We start from the raw sequence: 18,469 nt of genomic DNA on the forward strand, positions 1-18,469 counted from the left end.
TTAGCCGTGGGGTGAATGAACCCCTAGAGAACCATAATACCCCAAGACTTACAGATACACATATATCCTAGGAAAATAGTAATTTCACTCTTTTAGAAAGGGAACATGACACAGTAGAACTATTAATTGTGCTAATATCGACATAGGACCTACCCTGTTGAGTATTTAAGTCAATACCATTAAGGGTAGTGGCTGTCTATTTTTTTGTCCCCTTAATTGTGCTCATGAAAAGCACTTTCCAATGACTTACCTCACAAATTTCTTGAAATGTTGCAGGACTGAATGCTAAGCTAATACTCCCCTATTGTTTCTACCTTATTAATAGCTATGTTATCTGTTTTTTTTTCAAGAAACCTGGTGCATAGGCCCTGTACATAGACTGGGTTTCATATTTTATTCTGGCAAAAATAGCAAAGGGGGGAGGCCAGCAGGTAGATTGATAACATGGGTAAAGTCCCGGCTGAAATGCAAAATTCAACAATTAAAAATTAAGAGTGATGATATATTAGGTATCGAAGTAAGCTGCAACAGAAAATCGATTGTGTTACTCTTTAATACTTATGTGAGAGGGGAAATGGGTGGGGCTGCCTCACCGACAATTCAATCTCTGGAAGACTTCTTGGATGTACAACAGTCAGGGGTACATTGGATTCTTGTTGGTGATTTCAACCCACATTCAAGCCCCTGTGGCACCTTGTCATTGATATGTCTGTGATAGCAAGGGAAGAGAGTGACCACAACCATTTAAGCCTTATGATGGAGGACTCATTTACTAAGTGTCGAGTTTACTGCTCAACCCTTACCAGAACTAGGAACAGCAAACATACAGCAGATAAACGTCGCCGTGAGTGGCAGACGATTAGTAGGAAACCAGAGCTTTAAGCCGCTATAAAGAATGTTGCATTAAATTTCTTGCTCAAATTACTGCATTATAGAGATGTTTTTACGGATAAATGTGAGGTTTTTGAGATGCATACAGAGTTTTTCAAGGAAATTAACCCTCAATTTATAGCCCCATGTGCAAAATAAAGTACAGTAGAGGAGATAGTTGGTTTACTACAGAGTGCAGAAGGAAAAGGTGGTTATAACCTGAGGCCATAAAAGGAAAAAAATCCCCCTCTGATAGCTACCACAAGGAAAATGTACATGATGGCACTGGTAAGGGCCAAAGAAAGGGTGGGATGATAAGAGATGGCAAGACCTATTGGAGACATGTGCATCCAAGGATAATTCTCGGTTTTGGAAGCTAGAGGCCAGAGGAGAGCATACATCAGGGTCGGAGCCCCAGAATCATGTCCCTTTTGCTGATTGGGTCAACCACTTTTCAGCTTTATATCTTGATGATGTTACAAACATTGAATACCTCCTTGATCAATTTCAATTTGCCACCCTTTACTAGGAAGGATATTTTGTATTCATTGGCAAACCTTTGTAGAAGGAGAGCTGCTGGTTCAGATAGTATTCCAGTAGACATCTACATTCAAGCTGTGTGGACAACTTACATATTCATATTGCCAATGAGATAGCTATGAGAGCCCCCATTCCATCATCCTGGCAGGGAGCGGAGGTAGTGCCAGTGTGTAAAAAGGGAGACAAGAGCAGGGCCGGACTGGCTACCAGGTGGTTTGGCATGCTGCCGAGCTAGGGGCTGATTTCGTTGATGGGGACCTGTATGTGCTGAACGAAATTCGTTTTGCTTTGTTTATTTCGAAGCACACGCAGGTCTCCATCAACAAAATGAGCCCCCACCGCATTGACATCAGCCTCCAGCTCGGCAGCATGCTAAAACGCCTGGTAGCCAGTCCGGCCCTGGACAAGAGCCTTCCAGTTAACTATAGACCCATTAGTCTAATTGACTGCCTCCAAAAAGTTTTTTGCTGAATGATACTGGAAAAGATTCAACACTGGTTTGAAAGTAATAACATTATAATCCCATTGCAGGAAGGCTTTGGACCCAAGATAACAACAATAGATCAGGTCTTCAGATCTGCTATAATATATTGGAAGAAGGTGTTGATCAGCAAGGTCGACTTATATATCAACTTCAAATCTACATTTGGTTTGGTACCACCTGCAAGGCTATGGGCAGCCTTGGAAGAAATGGGGATGCCTCCTGACATGTTATCTCTGTTAGTTAGACTGCATGAACATAACTTTGCTCAGATTCGGTGGGGCTCGCAGGGATAATTGACTGGGAAGATTCCTGTGTCAAAGGATGCTCTGCAGAGTTGTGTATTGGCCCCTACCTTATTTCCTTTATATGTAAATGCCCTGGGACACTACCTTTTAACAATTGAGGCTGATGCCCCTTCCCTGGCAAAGGGTTAGATATTGCTTTTGTTATTTGCAGATGATATGTTATTAATCTCCACAACTCCTAGCAATTTTCAAAGATGTTTAGTTAGCTATTGTGTGTGAGAAAAAGAAATGCATGGCATTTAATCACTGTAAGAAGTTTAGAGGCAAGTTATCTCTGGGTAATGACTTATTAGAACAGTTGGACTCATTTACATACTTGGTTATCAGACTTTCACCAAATCTATCCTTGGGCCAGTACATCGATGTTGGAACTATATAGCACAGGCAGAGGTCTGGAGTAATCCTAAAAGAACATCGTGCTTCTCACACTAGGCCTGCTGCACATGCTCTGAAAATCTATGAAGCAAAAGCTTTAGGAGCTGCTATGTATGGCGCCAAGCTCTGGGGGTCTGGAGGCATTAAAGGCCTGGTAAAATCAGAGAACAAATGTGTTAGAGAACTGGTTTCACTTCCAATTAGCTGCCCCTTGCATCCTCTGTTTATGGATTTGGGCATGAAAAAGGGAGTTCTCAAAGCTTATTTGTGACCCCTCCTATACTCGTGCAGGATATGGGCCACCCCCGAATTGGGGCACTATGCAGCGAACTTAGAGGAGATAGTTAAGTTGGATAAAGCTAACAAAGTTCCCTCGCTGTCCTCAGTGTGGTAGCTCTTGAAGGTAATTGTCCTTGGTGACTTAGGCCTCCTTCCTGAGGTTGAGAAGATTCCACTGAAAGATAAGTTGAAAAAATATTATTCGACTCAATACTGGCAGGCAAATTTCTTAATTTTAAGTCTACATTTGCTTTAGAGCAGTATTGGGATTTGGTAACTCTTCCTTTTATTAGGAAGCATCAGTTTAGAGTGGGCACATGTCCTGTAAAAGCTTTTGCAGGGAAATGGAAAAGTGTATCTAGTGATGAGTGTCCGTTTTGTGTAGTCCAAAAAGAAACCATCCCATATGTGTTATTTGTGTGCGCAGCGTATATCAGGTTCCGCTCTTTCTGGACTGCGCTAATGTGTAGGTTGCTGGGTACCTCAAGCTATGTGATTGCCTTAAGAATACTACGTACTGATCCATCTCCCTTATATGTATGCAAACTGCAAAGTTCTTGGGGTTTATGGGGGCAAAATGTGGGCTATTATTGCTGCTAAGTGATTTTAAGGTTTTGACTAGCGCATTATTTTTATAATATTTTGTATAATGTTTTTCTTCTACCACATAGTGGTAATTGTGTATTAGCAATTTTACAGTAGGCATTGCTCGATTTTGCAATTAAGGATGATGATAGCTGTGTATTGATTATCTTGATAACTTTATTGTGCTTGTGTATGATCTGTATTTATTTGCTCACTTTTATGGCCTAAGCCAAAATAAAGTTCATTGAATTGAATTGAATACTAAATCTGACCCCTCTAAATTCAAACAGTTTCCCTACTTTTGCTGATGTTGTAGTAGGAATAGTAATTTTGACCCCTCCAAAGTCAACCCTTTTTCCTACTAGTGCTGCCATTGGAGTGGGAATACTACATCTGACCCCTCCAAAGTCCAACATTTTCCGAAATTTTTCTTCAGTTAGAGTGGTAATGATATCTCCGACCCCTCCAAAGTCCAATACTTTCCTTACTGTTGCTCAGATTGGAAAGCAATAGTAAATCCGACCTCTCCAAGGTCCAACATTTTCCCTACGTTTGCTTAGATTAGAGTGGAAATAGTAAACCTAGGCCCTCCAAAGTTCAACTATTTTCTTAGTTTTACTTATGTTTGTGTGGTAATAGTAAATATAACCCCTCCAAAGTACAACATTTTTGCAACAGCAGCTCAGGTTAGAGTAAGTATATTGAACCTGACCGCTCAAAAGTCCCAAACTTTCCTTATTTTTGCTTACATTTGGTGGGAATAGTATTTTGACAACCCAAAGTTGATAGTTTCCCTTCAATAGGTCAGTTTGGAGCTGGAATATTAAATCTGAACCCTCCAAAGCCCAAACCTTTCTCTACTTTAGCTTACGTTATAAAGAGAACAGTAAATATAACCCGTCCAAAGTATACCAATGTCTTTACTTTTGGCTATGTTGGAGTGGGAAAGATATATGTAAACCGTCCAAAGTCCAACATTTTCAATAATTGTACCTAAATTGGAGAGGCGATACTACATTTGATCCTTCCTTTGGAGTAGGAATGCTAAATTTGATCCCTCCAAAGGCTGATGCTTTCCCCACAGTTGCATATGTTGGAGTAGGAATAATACATTTTTCCCCTCTTAACATCAACACTTTCCTTACTGTTTCTCAGACTGCAGTATGAACAGTGAATTTTACCTCTCCAAGTCAAATTTTTTATTTGATTTTTAAAAGTGATTTAATACATATTTTTGGTTATCATTTTTAAAGTTACTGTAATTACATTTTTAATTAAATGATTGAATTTCTTTTAAATCCTTATTGTTTAAATTGGTATTTTTTTAATGTCTAGTGTTTGAAATTATAATTAACTTTTATTAGTATTTTTGTATTATTTATATTTAAATAAGCAATTAAAACATATTATGTTGATTGATTGCAAATATTTTAAACTATATACTTTTATTTTATGTTTGTAAGTTATGATTGTTTTCACATATTTTTATAAGTATATTTTTATGAAATGTAATAATATTTTTACAATTAGCATATGTTTTATAGCAATGTAGTATATTCAACTAAATAATTCTATAGATTTAGCAATTATTTTGACAATATTGTAGTTTTCTATATTTTTCTTGCTGATATGTTTGACTTTGCATGCTGTGGGGGCACATTTGCTATCATTTCAAGCAACATAGAGCATCATATGAACTTTCTGCGCTGCATTGCATGAAAGGGAGAGATCAGAAATGCTCCATATTTAGAAATGTATGGAAAATGTCTTCTCTCTCCCTTTGCTGCCTAGTGCCAACACAGAAACTCTTGCATGATAATGCAAGGGTGCCTGCATTACGGGCAGGATTTTCTGTGTGCAGGAAGTGACCAATTGTTGCACAAAAAGAATCCTTAGAGGATTATTACTCTTTCTATGTTGTGGAACAAGGCAAAACATATTTATTTCTCCCTGTTAGGCCTCTGTTGGATAGGTGAACCATTTTGGCCCAAACCCAGGTTTAAAGGCCTTTGTAAATCTGGGTTTGAGTCAAAATGCATGGGTGGATAAATGAGATCGTCCATTCTCCATCCACGAAAATCTTGCCCAAAGCAGCATAATTACTGACACCACCACAAATAAATTTACAACAACTCTATGGTGTAAACCAGAACAAGTGCCCTTGTTGCGGGGATTCTGTACATACACAGAACTATGCGCTGTAAAACAGGACCTCAGTGTATAGGGGTGTACCAACCTACCACATTAGTACCCAAAATCCCAAACCGACTAGCTATAGTGTCTTATTCATTCTCCTCCAAATATCACAATATCACGAAGCTACAAATGATTAGATAACCCAGAACACAACATTCCTGACTCTCTCAGGAATCGCTGGAGCAAGACATACTCTTTCGCGCATTCACTCGTACTTGTCCACAATGAGAATAGGCAGAGTCACTGAAATAGTTCAAAATGTTTATTTTAACTATTGTGCTCTACAAAACAGTATACGAGCCACTACCAGCAGCAAAATGCATGAACTCATCACAGTTAGCATTGTTACAATGCCATAGAATACAAAGGGAGAAGTCATTATATAAAGACTGAGGAAAAAGGGCATCTAGGCCTAACCACCCTCCCCTTGACTAGAAGAAATGTATTTTATACAAAGGAAGAACTCTGGGCTTTGACAGCAGCCCCCATACCTTAAAGCCTGGGTGTAAGGTTTACATCATAGGAACAGCGGAGCTCTTCTCCATGGAATAGCTTTATCCAAGTGTTAGAACAACATGCAACAACGTAATATCAAAGCACGAGTCATCAGTACTGCATCTGTGTTTAGCATGTTATGTCTAGGTGCTAGGGACTGACCAGAACAGAATAACAAGGGGCATTTTTTATCGACCTTGCACATCGTGTTCAGACTAAACTCCAGGAAAGGCAGAAAATGTGAAAATCAACCCTTTCTCATGTAAAAGGCACAAACAGAGTCTTGCAAAAACAAAGACATGCAGTAACGTGGGCAAAAGCAGAATCATGGCTGCCAAGTTCATGCTACCTTAGCAATGTCAACAATGTCCCTAAGGGCCATATAACACCTTAAGTTGGAAGCCTCACTCCAACACATAATCTTTCAGATATTCAAGAGGGCACACCCTTCTCCGAATCTCCCTTGAAATTACACAGAGCCACCCACTTGGTGACTATCATGCTCCTCAATCAAGGCTCCTCCAGAGATGTCACATGCACCCAAATCCGCCAAATGGCTCTCTCCAAATCAAACCCGTTCCGCCAGACCAGACACCTTCTGCTCAAACAACCACCATCCCTCTGCACTAGAACCCTTAATTCCATCACCTCATCCACATGAACTTCATCTCCCACCAAAACCACACTCCTCTTGGTCCACTAGGTCCCATTCTCTAACAAGACTGCATGTTTCATGACCTTAATGACAAGTGTCTTAAGGAGAATTTGGAATTGCCCTTCCTGACTTCTATTGGTCTTTTCACCTTAACTACATCACCTACTTGAAAATGAATCTCCTTCACTTTTTTCCTTGTCGTAATTCAGTTTAGTTTTGAAAACTGCACACTCCACTTTGTCCCTCACTTGACCCAGATCAGGTGACACTCCAGTGAGGGAGTGTGGGGTGTTAGCTCCACAACCTCTCTTGCACAGCTTCAGTCACATCCACACCTGCTGTTTTAGCCAACTGAATCGTCTCCTTCAATATCCTGTTCTCTCTCTCTTCCATACCATTGTTTTGTGGACTACAGAAGGCCACTATCAGGTACTTGACTCCAAACAACTTAAAAATAGACTGCATTACCTGTGACTTAAACTGGACTCTATTGTCTGAGACTAAAGTCCAGGGAACTCCTTCCTTAAGAAACGTGTCTTTTAACAGTTCTACCACTGCAGAGGTAGTAGGTTCTTTCAAAAATGTGCACTCAACCCATTTTGAGTAATAATCCATTAGCACCAACGCATACCTCATGTCCGAATCAAGGTTATATATTGGGTCTATGACATCCACATCCAATTTCTCTCAGGGACTAATGGGGAAATTCACTGGGTGAAGAGGAGTCTTACGCACAGTTGCAGTTTTATCTGCCTCTTGCCAGCTCAAACAACAGCCCACATGTGAATATACTTCAACATCCATTCCTGGCCCCCAATAAAACTGATGCAGACACTTCTAAGTGCCGGTCATGCCAAGATGTCCCTAATGGGCAAAAGTAATCAAGTTTACCCTCATCACAGTATTTTCCTAATTAGTTAACTTGTCTTTCACTTTTTGATAGGACTGCAAGCCAGCATATACACTCCTTTCCTCAGGCCAAACCTTGACAATGAGTTCCTTGATTTTCTTTTGAGATTGTCACTATCAGAGCATTCCATCCATTCCTGTTTGTTTATTGCACCCTCTAGTACCACTGACCCATCTCCTACACCAACCATGTGTTCGTCTTTCTCTTCCAATTGGTTATTTTGAGCCTCATCAATGGGAAAGTTGGATAAGAAATCTGCACAGTGCACAGGAATTCTTTCCTCCTGGAATTTGCTTGACTACAAAATTGAATTCAAGCATCCTAGATAACAATCTCACTAATCTCGGCTTGGCCTTGTCATGAGAATTCTTTGATATGAAATACACAAGGGGCTTGTGATCCGTAACAAAGGCAAATCTTCTACCCCACAAAAAGGTCTCAAAATGTTTGGTTGCCCAAACACAAGCCAAATGCCTCCCTTTCAAGTGTACTGTATTTGTGTTCTGGTATTAAGAAACGCCTTGAAGAACACAACCAACTGTGTGTATTTTGCCCTCTACTAACTGTGGGAGGACAGTTCCAAGGCCCAACCCACTTGTGTCTACTGTTACAATGGATTGTACATCATCCCTAAATGCATGCAACGCAATTGCTTTCACAATACACTTCTTTCAAATTTTCAAATGCTGACATTTTGGATCTTTCCCACACAAATTGTTCATCCTTCCACAGTAACTTTTTAAGGGGCTCTGTCTGGAGTGCAAAACTATCTATGAACTGAGAGTAATATTTACAGAGCCCCAAAAAAGATCTTAATTGATCTTTGTTCTCAGGTCTAGGAATGGTATTGATGGCCCTGACAAGATCAGCCTAAGGCTCTATTCCTGCTTCTGAAATGTGGTGTCCCAAATAATCTAGATTGCCAACTAAAAACTTCAATTTTTCTTTCTTAACAGTGCAACCATGTTTCTCAAGAACACTTAAGACTTTGCTTAATACATGCAAATGCTCCTCAATCTCATTTCTAAAGATCAGAACATCAACCTGATATACTAGAACATTTTACACTCCCCAAACAATATGAACATCAACTTCTGAAAAATGGAGGATGCGGAGGCCAGGCCAAATGGTTTCCTTAGGAACCCAAATGCCCCAAAAGGTGTGTTAAATGCTGTCAAAATTACCTTGATCTTTCCATCCTAAAATATTGTATTCTTTCGTTGACACATATACTTTTTTAAAAAGGATCTATCTAGAAACTGAACATTTTCAGAAAAGTAGCCCATCAGATCTATATCATGCCCGCCAAATGCAAGTGTGCAGACATCAGGTGGTGAAGACCTAATAGAGTTCCATTTTTTGTAGCGCAAGTTATCAGTTACGAAAGTAATCGGGGAGCCTTAGTCCACTGTGCCTTGGACTTCCACATCTCCAATTAGAACTGTGCAAAGAGGGTCACCATTGCCTCTTACACACAAGATTGTATCCTCAGTTTCTATAGCTAGAACTGTTTTGTTTGTGCCTTGAATAGCGCATACTCTATAATCTAAATGTTCTTCCTGTTGTTCAAGTATGCCAACTTTTTGGGTATTCTTGCACATTCGCACAAAATGTCTATTTTTCTAAGGCCGGGCAATTCTTTGCAATAGCTTATTGTGTGGTTGATCCAAATCTAAAGCAGTAACTTTGCATTTTGCTCTCTGGAATCCTATGTGTGACAACTTTGGGTTTATTTATTACCGAATTAACTGATTAGGCATTCATTTTTTTAAATTTATTTAGTTCCTTTGAAGCTCAGACCGATCTTTCAATGCCTATAACAATTTCTAGCATCTCATTTAAACTTGGGTTTCTATAGCATAGATGCCTCTCTTGATTTTTTTTGTTTAAACAGTTCACAACTAATTAAATAAGAATCAATACTGCCATTGAATTCACATGTGGCAATCAGTACACGCAGTTCAGCCAAAAAGCTATCAATGGATTGATATTGTAACTGATGTCTGGTATAAAACCTATGTTTCTCCACTATTACGCTTGTATCATCCTTGAAGGTGGTTATGTAACCTGCACACATTTTTCTTGTAACCGTTCCAGTCAGTTTCAGACGTTTGTGTAGCTGTAGGTAGATGATCAAAGATACGTTGGCTTTCTGTTCTCAGAGTTATATAGAAGCGCCATCTTACTAACTGGTTCAAAATCGGTCCATTCAATTGTTATTAGGTAGCTACCAAACCCCTTGAAATATTGTTTCCATTTTGTTTTCTTTGCCCCAGCTTCTGCTAGAAAATGTGCTGGGCAATTTATATTGCGCATATTGGCACTTTGTAACTGGCAAACATATTTATATGTTATAATAATAGCTGAGAATCAAAAACAGGAGTAGACCCATTAACCCAGGTGAGACAGGGCAAAGGTTTGTAACAAACAACAATGTCTCAGCTAGAAATTATTAGAACAAGGCAATTTAAATAGTGATATTAATCACATAGGGTAGGGGAAAAGGTAGAAGGGAGACCACAATGAAGAGGGTAAGATAAAAAAAATATTATTTGTAAGTAGTTATAACAGCACTACAGTACAATTCAATATACAGTGACCATACCACACAAGTGAGCACTGGGCGTGCTAGTGATAGTGAACGGCCCAATGACACAGGGGTGAAGAATAACAGCGTGAACGGTGCGAGGAGTATGAAAGGTGAACAACATGGTCAAAAAATACAAAGTTAAATATGTATATTGTTGGTATTTATAATTGGGATAAATAAATTGACCACAGCAGCGCCAAAGTTCTATGCTGGGCAGTCAACGCCTTTTCAACCCGATTGATTTCGGTGATCATCAGGACAATGGTTACGAGTTTTGAAAAAAGTACTGAATTTAGCTTAGGACTGGTCAAGCGAGCAGGTGAGCGAGATCAATCAGAAGGTATGGTGAGGCCAGAAGAGGCGAGGCATCAGGTAAGCTTGAATCCACTAATTGAATAGAAGAATCGGCGTGGGAAGATGGAAGGCTACTGAGTCGGGAGGGGTCCGTTGATTCCAGTGATGAATCCAGGTGCCAGGCGAGTGGCAGTAATCTGATTTGGACGATCCTAGGGAACCACAATGGAGACAGCTGTGCGGCCAATCAGTCCGTGGTTGAGAAATCGGGCGGAGTCATGTAGAGGAACCAATCCTCTAAGCGACAGGGAGGCATGGGATGAGTGAAGCATCCGGAACGATTCTTCTATTCAATTAGGGTATTCAAGCTTACCTGATGCCTCGCCTCTTCTTGCCTCACCATACCTTCTGATTGATCACTCCCGCCTGGACGCTGGGTTGCTTGTCCAGTGTCCAGATGAATTTGCGATCTTTCACTGCTTTGGTTTGTTTGGCAAAGCACATCACCTTTGTTTTTTTCTGGTTGATGGTTAATTGAGCCAAGGTGATATAAGCTCCTAATTTGGTGATTAGTCCTTGCAAGCCTACTGGTGTTTGCACTAATAGAATGATGTTGCCCACATATTGAAGGTTAGGTGAAGGTATTTCGCCACGTTTTGGAGGGTCGGATTGGATTGACCGAAGATGCTTGTCCAGGTCAGCAATGTAGATGTTAAAAAGGCAGGGCACCAGCACACACCCTTGTTTTAGACTGTTAAGAGTTTGGATCTTGTTGGTTAAACTGTGCACGTCTCCTTTCCTGATCTGGACCCCACGTCTGAGAATACAGATTCATTATGGCCTCCAGGAGTTTGGCTGGGACCCCCCAATTTTGCCTTTTTGCCCACAGCGTGGCTCTCGAGACTTTGTCAAAGGCCGCTTTTAGGTCGATAAAGCATGCGTACAGGGGCTTTGATTTAGCGAGGGTTTGGTTGGCTAGGAGGGTTACCTCAGAGAGGTTCATAAGAGTGCCCATCCTAGCCCTAAATCGAGTTTGCCTGTGAAAAATAGGATTTGTTCGGGCAGCCCAATCCTCTAGGTCTGCCAGCAAGTTTGATGCATACATTTTTGCTTCCACGTCAATTAGCGCAATCAACCTGTAGTATAAGGGGTCAGAACGAGCACCCGACTTATATATTGAGGTTAGGATACTTCCTCTGCAGGAGTCGAGGATCGTGTTGGAGGCTAAAATGTGGGAGAAAAATGGAGTCAGGAGGCTGGAACAGAATGGAGGATCATGCCGGAATAAGGCCTATGGAAAACCGTTGGGCCCTCGGATCTTAAGTTTTTTTATTGTTTTTAAAACTTGCTCATGAAGGATCCTCGGGGGGAATTCTAGTGAATTAGAGGTGGGGGTGTCTTTTATTAGCCCTACGGTGGTGACACCCTTCCTCAGTTTAAAGCCAAGGTTAGCGATGCCTGAAGTTAGAATTTTGGTATAAAGGGATTCAATATGAGCTCTCTATGTGTCCTCCATTATATCTGAGTTGTGATGTCGGCTCCTGCCATTGGTTAGCTGGTTAATGATTTACCAAAATCGCTTGGAGTCTCTTTGTTTACAGGTATAATGGAGTTTCGTCCAGAGATGTTTGTGAAACGCTTTTTTGACCGCCTTTATGTCTCTTTTTAGGTCTTTTCTGGCTTTTGAAATTAAAAGCAGGAGGTCTTGGGAGGAAGCAGAGCCCCGGGTTCGTAATTGTCGTAAGTATTTGTTCAAGTGTTGTTTTTGAATCTTGAGACTTTTAGTAAATCAAGCTGCCCCTGAAGGTCTTCCTACTTTACTGCCAGTGGCCCGCTTTGAACATTTGTGCTTTAGTTCTCTAATGAAGAACTCCCAGGCCTGAATGCTTAACCCGTCGATGCTCATGACGGAACGGTTCCGTCATGAGCGACGGTTGAGCTGTGCTCATGACGGAACCGTTCCGTCACGACCACACCCGTTTCTTAGAACGCTCAGCACAGCGCGAAAATTCGCTCCGCGCTGAAGCGGTTAATGGTTCTGTTTTGAATTTCCCCAAAAGACTGGAGCATGTGCCCATGATGTTGCCTATGTTGTCCTTTTTCCATATGAGATGTTTGAGGTTGTAGCAAGGCATTTGTCGAGACCTCGCGTTGGCCAGAACTGGGTTTGTGATGTTTCCTAATAGCGTGAAGGAATGCGGTTGATAGTCGCTCTCTGCTCTGTCGATGATTTGAAAGTTTGTGATATAGGGAACAAGGTTGTGCTCCTTGAGTGTATAGTGACTGATTGAAGCTGATTTTTGGATGATCCTTGTGTATGCTGCAGGGCAGTCTGTCAGGCTTTGACCATTGTTCACGCTGATTGAAAGGTCGTAGAGGCGAGCTGCGCATCTCTCTCCAAGAGTGTTGCATCGAGTTGGGGCCTGAATGCGCCCTTTAGTGCATTTTTTATCTTGCAATAAGGTCATATTAAAGTCCCCTGACAGAATGGTGTTTTCATCCAGGTAGGCGAGTTTTAATGTGGGAAGTGATGCTAGAAAGTGTTCTATTCTTGCCCGTTTTTGTTTGAACGCTGGGTGGATGTAAATGATAAGGATAAGCTGACTGTTCAGAGGCGGGGCTTCGAGTTTGACACATTGCAACCAGGAGGTATCAAGGTCTATGGCAGAGGCAAACCCAGAAGTGTCAGTCGAGATGAAGGTGGAGAGACCTCCTTTTGCTCTCCCTTGGTTAGTGTCCTTCTTGGCCGGCTTGAGGAATTCCTTGTAGCTGATTAAGGGTGTAGAGTTTGTCCTATGAACAAAAAAGTGGACACTGTTTCTCTTTGAGTGGTGCCTAGAACGTCTAGGTGTGGGGACTAACCGCCAGCAACTGAGTGGTGGTGGAGGGGAATGAGAAATGTACTTGAAGAAAGAAGGATGCGGGGATCCCGCTTTTGCGCAACTAGGGTCCTCACACACACGGCAAGCTAGGTGTCATGCTTCATCATCTGGACCTGCTCCTTGTTGGACCGGCGCTGCAATACCCAACGGGCACCCGCGAAGGGTCTCTTTATCGGAGATCTTTTGTTCCTTTGCCGTATGATGAACTGGGGGTGTGTGGCCCGTGGAGGTGTAGATATGGTGAAGTGCAGTGAGTGCGTTAAAAGAGGTTCCTGGTACGGGCGGAGAGAGGGTAGGTGATCCAGTGCGGTCCCCCTCCTGGACACGGCACTTAATTTGGAGGAGCCCATTTGACTCACGGTACCAGCTGAGGTGATTTTCCCACAGCAGGGAGGTCTTCAACAAACACTACTGGAGCAACCGGAAGTAGTGTCTCCTTGATGGTAGTTAGCTATTAGCTGCATCATTCAGTGTAGATATAATTTTCCACTTTTTCACAATAAAGGTCCTGAAGAAATGCCACAGTATTTTATAACCAACAGGCAAGAAACATGTCGACCCCCAGAGCAGAGCATAGTTTCAACTGACCCCCCCCCCATAGGGGCATTGCCACTCGACACGTTTTTAACGAGGTGGATTACCAACCGGAATAAAACTTTATTTGGAATATCCCCGCATCTCCATTTCTTCTAGTACATTTCTCAAGGGGCATTTTAGCAAGGGCATTTTCGCCGTTTTAGCTGGACTTGTTCCGCTAAAGCGGCGATAATTTTATCGCCCTATTAGCAAGCTGTCTCTAACTACTGTTAGCGACAGTTTTCCGGCGATCGTGACCATGTTAACTATCGTCATGCATGGAAGCGATAAATATCGCTAATGATATGCGAAGTAGGCGTACCCTCGCTAAATCTCACGAAAAAAGTCGCTAACACACTATTGCATTGCTTAGCGATAAAAAAGTCACGCTGATGCCCCTTAGCTGGAGATAAATAAGAACTGCTAAAATCAGTTCTGAAAAAACTGGAGATTAAAGGAGTCAAATAAGGGAGACCAGCCAGACACAAAGCTGAGGACTTGCAGATGCCATGGAGGCACTAATCATTCAGCTCGGAGACCCACAAAGGCAACAACCACCACTGCCACCACTTCCTGGACCACCACCAAGACAGCGGCCCCTGCGCAGATGTCTCATCCTTGGTGACCTACAACCAGAGGATGTCATAGCCCACCAAAGGCTCAAACGGACATCCATTGACTACATCCTGAACCAGATAGCCAACAGGCTGACACCACCAACCCAGCGGATAACTAATATCCCCCGAAAACAAAGCTGCTGGCCGTGCTGCATTTCTTGGCCTCAGGGACTTTTCAACTTCCATCATCCAGACTTGGAGGAGTCTCACAGGCATTCTTCCCAATATTCCTTCCAACTGTGTTGGATGGCATAATCAGCCTGATATCCCAGCAACTCTACTTCCTCAACACCGTGCAGGAACAGCTCCTGGTCAAGCAAGGATTCCATGCCATAGCAGGATTCCCACAAGTTCTGGGCGCAATAGACTGCACACATGTCTGATTTGTGCCCCCTGCGGACAGGGCACACATATATCGCAACAGAAAGCACACTCACTCCATGAATGTGCATGCGACAGTGGACCACCGTGGACTGTTCACAAATGCCATAGTCAAGTTCCGAGGGAGCGTGCATGATTCGTACATCTTCCAACAGTCCATCATAAATCAGCGCTTCCAGGATGGGGCATATGGAAATTCAGTCCTAGTTGGTAAGTACCAATCCAACATACCACTTGCATCAACATTACACACATGCAAAACAGAAATGTGCAAATGTCCATGTCACATTATCCCATACAACAGGTCAAACAACATTACCCCACACCAGGCACACTAACACCATGAACTGTGGGAACTGCAACTAGATACATTGATCAACCTCACTCTCAGGCGTAGACCCTTTCCCTCACCCCAAGCAAATGTGGTGAGAGGTGGGAAACATGCATGTGCGATGGAGAAACATTACTCACAAAGAAAGTTGAAACACATGTCCCACTGTGCATGTCTTGTGCTGGACAGGTAGGATGAATCCCACAGCAGATGTGGACATGTTGCCATATAGCGTGCAAATGTAGCCCAGCTTGACGTCACTTACTGTGTGTGACCCAGTAGCACACAACAATGTAGGAAAACTTGGGAAGGCTGCATGGAGGATGCAGAGGCAGGCGAGGCAGATGCAGGCCACTGGGTACACCTGTAGGTACATGGAGATGGAGGTTTCAAATATGATGCACATGTATCTAGCTTAGTGGTGTGTACATCTGAAGGCAATGGCCAACCTGGTGATCACACATGCTGAAGGTTACGTCACCAGGAGGATGACCCATATATTCCCTGTGTAGATGATGTACCAGCTGCAGATCGTCAATGTTGCAAATCACAGAAAACCCACATGGAAGAGCATTTGTATGTGTGTGTGTGTGTGTGTGTGTGTTGTTGATGGTGAATAGGAGCCTCATGTCAATGTTGGTGGTGCTATTCCATAATATCCCAAAGCTTGCACCAGCTCCACCACATGTATACATAGATGCATCAACCAAGTTAGATGTTGGTGCTGACTGAGTTGTCCTCCAGTGCTTGCCGTATGTAGCAGTTGCACAATGGGACAAGGGTGCATGGTCAGTTGTAGATACATGTATGCAAACATGTAGTCTTGTGCCATTGCTGACAACTGCAGTGTTGTGGCCGTTGCTGTTGAAGGTGGTGTGTACCATACCACAGGGTGACTGTGCATCACCAACTCAGTGGTGGCCTACATGTACTCAATAATGGCTTGGGGTACAACAACAAGGTTGTGTGTGTGTAAGTGGACAACACACGTGTGTTCAGAGTGCCTGATTAACTAGATGTAGTCCACACATGCAATAAAATTAGTGTCACATTCATCCTTTGTAAAGTGTATGCTCACCCCGCTGTTGAGTCCCTGTGACAATAGCAGATACACAGATGGTGGAGCAAGATAGAGGAAACAGCCTGCATGTCTGCCAGTTCTTTTGTTTTTTTGAAAATGTTTTTATTGAAAACAATATAGGGCACATGTCAATCAAATGGCACAGACATTGGATATCACAGATTACATTAGACCTTTGCGACATTTTACTCAGCAGTAGAATTAGTGGCAAAAAACTCATTCCCTTTTGTACTACCTTGGATTCCCTCCCTCCCCCCACCCCTTACTCAGATTCACTCTCCCCATCTAGCGTTGGCGGTTCACATAGATAACCTCTATATTTGTTCCAGGCCCCCCAAATTTTCTCCCATTTCCGGGAACAACCACGGTGCAGATAAACCACCCTCTCTGCCATCATTGCTTCATCTAGGTCCAAGCACCAATCTTTAAGCGTTGGTACCACCCCTGATCCCCAATTCTTGGCTATATTTCGTTTAGCATACATGACACCCAGCATGACCCAGTCTTGAGCGGGGTGTGTGAGATCATTCGGCTCCCAAAGGTTCAGGAGACAACATCTCGGCTCCGGGACAATTGACACTTCGACCACCTGGGACACCGTTCTCATGATTTTAGCCCAGTACACTGCAATCTAGGGGCATTGCCATATCGTGTGAAAGAATGTTCCCTCCTCCCTGCATCTCCTAAGGCAAAAGTGGTGTGTGGCCCTTCCTATGGTGTGGAGGGTGACCCTCGTATAGTACACGCGGTGTAATATCTTTAGCTGTACTAATCGGAGCCTGGAGGGTATTGCCACCTCCCGTGGGGAAGACAGCGCTCTCTGCCAGTCCGCCTCGTCGAGTTCCCCTAAATCAGCTGACCATTTGTGCTTTAGTTTTAGTATTGGGTCTGGTGTGTTGTTGACTAATTTACGCTAAGTAAAAGAAGTCGTCTTCTTGGGCATATGTTCAGTGAGCAATCTGTCTTCTAATGGAGTGGCTTCAGGTACATCGGTGCCTGGTGGGAGAACCGATTCTAAGGCATGCTTGATCTGTGTATATCTATACTTTTCAGTGGGTGCTAATTCATATTGGACCTGTAACTGGTCAAAGGATACCACCGCACCTCTCTTCCATAAATCTCCCACCGTGGAGATACCTATTAGGTCCCAAGCCCAAATCCCTTACTATTGCGAAGCTTGCCCAGTTGCATCGCTGTCCAAAGGGGGGGTCATTTGAGTGATAGTGTCTTTGCATTTAAGACGGGTCGGTGCCGCATACCAGATGCTAACTGTATGTGCTGTCGGTCCCAAAAGGGAGGAAGAGCCACTCCTATCATATAGTGCGGAGAGAACTCCAGCCTCATCCAGTTCATACCTGTCTGCCTGGAACGCTGGCTCTGTCTAGGGTGGGTGTAACCACTGATTAATTATTTTCAGTTGGACTGCCCAGTAATATAACTGAATATCTGGGAGGGCAATAGCCCCGTCATACCAGCCCTGAATCAATTTGCCCCTAGAAATATGCGCAGGTTTATTTCCCCAGAGCAGGTCCGAGACAACCGCTGCTATATTTTTTAAATATTTTAATGGGACTTGGAACGGGGTATTTTCCATTGCATATAGAGGTCGGGAAGTGTCATCATTTTAAAAAGGGCTGCTTTGCCCAGGAGGGTCAGAGGCAGGTTATGCCAGTGTTTCACATCCTGCCTAAATCGTTAAAGAGTGGGCTCTAAATTTTTGACGAGGAAGGCTTCCGATCCAGGGGGTATCCAAATACCCAGGTATTTAAAAGAGTCTTCCGTGACCATAAGTGGACAGTCTGCCGGGAGCAATGGGGGCGGGCCTTTGAGGACAATCAAACACTGATTTGGACCAATTGATGGTATACCCTGATGCCCGACCAAAGATCTCACAGATATTTAAAAGCACTATTATTAAGCGTCTTGGGGATGACAGGTGTAACAGCACGTCGTCCGCATAGAGCGATATGCGTTCCTCCCAAGTCGCAGTCCAGTTAAGTCCCAGAATCATGGGGTCCCATCC

Source organism: Lissotriton helveticus, chromosome 8 (assembly GCF_964261635.1).
Source record: "Lissotriton helveticus chromosome 8, aLisHel1.1, whole genome shotgun sequence".
NCBI classification, from domain to species: domain Eukaryota; kingdom Metazoa; phylum Chordata; class Amphibia; order Caudata; family Salamandridae; genus Lissotriton; species Lissotriton helveticus.